Genomic DNA, 4705 nt, shown 5'->3' on the forward strand with positions numbered 1-4705 from the left:
AAATGCTTTCCTTTTTAAATGGAACCCATTAAGAGTATTTTTGATACTCCTCAGTCCAAAACCTTGGGGAGTGTTTTCTGTTGTAAAACAAAACAAGACGAAAATCTAGCAGAAGAATTCAAATAAAAGAGTTGAAAGGATGAACAAAATATATACAGAGGACTTTGCGTGTTAATTCTTTTTGTTAGTAGTGAGCTACAGATTAGTACCCATTGTTGTTGTTGATTGCAGTTGAGGTTGGGTCATGCACAATTCATTGCAACCCTATGAACAAAAGGCCTGAATCCCTTCCACAAACATCGCCATTTATTAAAGTTTCCAGAAGCATGGCTGTTTAGGAAGTGGATGTCGGTCCAGCTTCCAAAGTAATCATTCGTTGTTAAAAAAATGTCTGAATATTAAGTGTAATAAGGGATAAAGTGAACGTAACAATTTGAAAACTACTTCACATTTTGATCCATGTTTTTAGATAGGGCCATAATTCATCCCAGCAATTAATGATTATATTTTTTTATTATTGTCATTTCATGTTTCTTTTATAAGCAGGTCATAATAAATATGCAGTTACATACTTAACCTGGCTTTCTTCTAAGAGCTATCTAGTAGCTTTCGCCTCTTTCATGGGCTCCTTGACCTCAGTATCTACCCTCTTTAGGGGTTCAGCTACCTAGCACAGTACCTGACACATTGAATGCACCTTTCCAAGATTCTCAAAAGTACTCACTAAGTGATCCCTACCTTCACTTTATCATTTATCATCTGAGTAGGTAGGGATTTCTCCCACAGAGTCTGCTAATCAGTGGACAGTAAAATCAACTGGAGAGCTTGTTAAAATCGATTGCAATGCCCCACCCCCCAGAGTGTCGGAAGTAGGAAGTGGAGGGTGGGGAATAGTCATTTACATCTCTGACAAGTTCTTAGGTGATTCTGATGCAATTGAGGACAGTACTTTACAAACCTTATTTTGTGCTTGTGCGTGTTGATGCAGCCTGGTAGCTGGCCCTCCAGCTGGTTTTCAGAGAGAGTGAATCCCTCAGGAGCGAGACCGCTCATCTTTGTCCTGCAGAGCAGCTGGTGGATTCGGATTCGAATCGGGTGCCTTTGGGATTGCAGCGCAGCTTCTGACCACTTGGCTACCAATTAAGCTACTTGAGGTAGGGGGTCCTGTTTGCCACCAATAAAGCTACTTGAGGTAGGGATCATGTTTTCCCCGCTTCAGTATTCCCTTCCTCCAGCAAAGTACAAACATAGGTGTTGCTCAAGAAAAGGTTCATTTAAATAATAATAGAAGAGAGGAAGTTTCCTTACTAGAGGAGGTGCTGCCTTTAGCCCTGGAATTTTCTCAACAAAAGCGACACCTCGAAAAGCGCCAAGAGCCAAATCATCGTCCTCAGCATGGCAGGCCCGGGCTCCCACGGCACTGAAGTCATCCAGGTGACAAATGTCTCCTTGAGCGCTAGTTCTGAGCAAATGAGAACTCTCTTCGGTTTCCTAGGCAAGATTGAGGAACTGCGACTCTTCCCGCCAGATGGTTCGCCTTTGCAGGTCTCATCCCGCGTTTGCTTTGTTAAATTCCATGAAGCCAGCTCTGTAGTTGTGGCTCAATATTTGACCAACACCGTGTTCGTTGACAGAGCCCTGATTGTCGTACCTTATGCAGAAGGCGTGATTCCTGACGAGACTAAGGCTTTGTCTGTGATGGCACCAGCTAATGCAGTGGTGGGTCTCCTGCCCGGTGGTGGACTCTTGCGAATTCCTACCCTATTTACCCGGTTTGGTGCTCTTCCATTGGCTGCTCTGAGAGCGCCTAGTCTTCGACCTGCCCTTGCAGCATTTAGGCCTGCTGGAGCAAACTTGAACGTCTGGGGCGTTGGAGTGAGTCAGCCGTTGAAACTTTTTAGTACCATTGATCATAAGGTGAAGCTTGTGGCTGCTGATCTTGTTCCACCAAGTCTGAAATCAGATAATTCTAATACAGTGATAAAGGAAGCCATGAAAAACATACAAGTACAGCCCGTATTTTCTGCTGTTATCAAAGGAGATACAAAAGAAGAAAGTCATTTAAGGTCAGGATCGCCTGCTAGGGAGAAAAGGACTCCCTCATCTTTTAAGCAGAGCCAATCAAGAAGCAAACTGCAGAGGTCACCCCCTGGTCCAAGATGGAGATATTCCCTTTCCAGAGAAGGAGACAGGATATCAAGGGACTTATCAAAAACCAGTGCCCAAAAGAAAAAAGACAAAGAAAAGGAACATTCCAAAATACCACCAAAAAGGGATAGCGGTGCAAGCAGGAAGAGGAGACAGGGAAGCCGGAGCGGGTCAAAGTCCCCTAAGCAGGCCAGCTCTCAGGAAAGAAAATGCTCTCTCTCCCCTTCCCCAAGGAGACTTACAAAGGAGAGGAAAAAAGACCAAGGGAGAAGGAGAAATAAAAGGGAACAATTAACAACCAAGGGTAAAGACAAGGGAAAAAGTTGGGAAAGAAAATCAGAGAGTGATAAAGATAGAAAACATTACACAAGATTAGCATGAAGAGGAACTACGGAGGACTTTGAGAAATGGGGGGGAAAGAAGTTAACAAAAGCAAGTTCCTCTAAAACAACTGTTCTGTGGAATGAGGAACCAGTGACTCACTGAGATAATCCAGAGTGAATGAGAATAACGATCTTGCAGAAGACATGGATATGAGTGACTGAATATTCCTTCTTCAGGTATCCTAATGTATGCATGCATCACTGTTACTCTGTGGGTTTTCTTAATGCTGTAAGTGCTCATGTAGACCTCTGAGTTATAAACTGTTATATGAAACTCATTATATCATTAATCAAAAGCTTTTAGAAAACGGAACATGGGTAACCAATTCTTGTCACGCTGAAATCTTAATGAGTAAGCAAACAGGTTTACTATTCTGGTGCTGTTTCATAACAAAAATGACAAGTTGCATGCATCTGTAGCAGGCATAGATTGTTTATATTGTATGATAGTTTTTAGTAAACAAGTTTACTTAAAGTATTTTCAGTATTTGATTCATTATAGTAATACAATCATGTAATTAATGCACTGATTTTATTTTAATTGTGGCTGAATATTCTAAATATAATTAAAATCCTTCAACGTGTCTTTTTGACATGACAAATTTCTTATAGTAACATCTGAAAATGAATATTTGATGTAGATCATCCTTTTAAGCTTTGTGGCTTAACTTTTGTGGCTTTATCTTTGAAAGATTATATATGCACTAAACTTATCTGAGGGCTTTTTGAGGGCTAACTGGGTTTTAATTACAGAAACTTATTTCACTTAAAACTTTTTTGATAGTGAGTAGCAGCATATATTGAAATAAGAGTAGTATACTTTTTTATTAGGTATTTGGGCCTTTATTTTCTTTGAAATAAATTCTCTCACATCAACGTCAGTGAAAAGCTATCTTGAATCTATCTGTAAAACAAAAGTGGATATTGTCCTGATTTTCAGTTTTCCACTTTTACTAATTTGTTTTAAGCATAGTGTTGGAAAAAGGGGTCGTACACTTTAAATTGACCTTCATATTCTTTTTAAAAGATGACAAATTGACTTGATAACTTAGTGCTTTTTATTTGCTCTCAAGTTGTATAAAAGCAATACAATTGTGTTAATGTCACTATAGTGGTAATCTTATGTATACAGTGATTTCACAGTATATGTATGCAATGTAGTTAGGCAACAGTTTTATTAGTTACTGAACTTTTAAGCTTCACATTTGTGCAATAAAAGCAAAAGAAGACTAAAATCTATGCCATGTTGATATACCATTTCTGAAAGTGTTTTATAAGACATTGATAATAAAAGCCTAAAATTTAAAATAAATAATACATGAGTTTTGGTGGCCTAGTGGCAAGAAGCTGTACTGCAATCCTGAAGGCATGTGGTTCGAATCCACCAGATGCTCTGCGGGAGGAGGGGCAATCTTCTCCTGTGACGGTACACAACAACAAAAGGTTAAAAAAAATACAAACATTTATTCTACTGAAGCTAAACTACAACTTCTTGAATGTATGCATATGATTAAGTGAGTTAATGCATGTAAACCCCTCTCCAAAGAATCCTGACTCCTTTCCAAAGAACCAAACCAAAGCAAAAACTCATTGTTGTGAAGTTGGATTTTGACTCATAGTGATCCTGTAACATGGAGTAGAAATTAATGCCCCGTCAGGTTTATAATCTTTACGAAATTAGACTGCCTCATCTTTCTCCACATGCTGTTGTTAGGTACCATCAATCTACTACTACTACTCATAACATCACCAAAGAATGATGGATCTGAGCTGTTTTCTATCTTATCTCTGCCACACTTGAGTCCATTGTTAGTTACTGTGTCAATCCCTCTTGTTGAAGGTCTGCCCCTCCTTCTTTGACCCTCCACTTTTCCAGACTGATGTCCTTGTCCAAGGACTGGACCCTCTTACCAACATCATGTCCAAAGTATGTGAGATGAAGTTTCACCATGCTTCCCTCTAAGAAGTGCTCTGACTGCATTCTCTCCAGGACATACCTGTTCGTTCTCCTAGAAGTACATTGGATATTTAGGACTCTTTTCCAGCACCACAACTCAAAGGCATTGATCAATTCTTCTGTCTTCTTTATATACACAGTTGAACACTCAAATGCATAACAAGTAATTGAAAAAAAACTATGGTTTGGATCAGGTGCACTTTAGTCTTTAAGTGAA

At 39.5% G+C, this 4705-nt stretch overlaps 1 pseudogene; it reads left to right on the forward strand.

Annotated features, from left to right (window-relative positions):
* Positions 1-1395: 1395 nt before the first annotated feature.
* On the forward strand, positions 1396-2529 carry LOC102873470 (annotated as a pseudogene).
* Positions 2530-4705: the final 2176 nt, after the last annotated feature.

The sequence above is a fragment of the Elephantulus edwardii genome, unplaced genomic scaffold, assembly GCF_000299155.1.
Source record: "Elephantulus edwardii isolate Elephantulus edwardi_28Jun2011 unplaced genomic scaffold, EleEdw1.0 scaffold00030, whole genome shotgun sequence".
Taxonomy (NCBI): domain Eukaryota; kingdom Metazoa; phylum Chordata; class Mammalia; order Macroscelidea; family Macroscelididae; genus Elephantulus; species Elephantulus edwardii.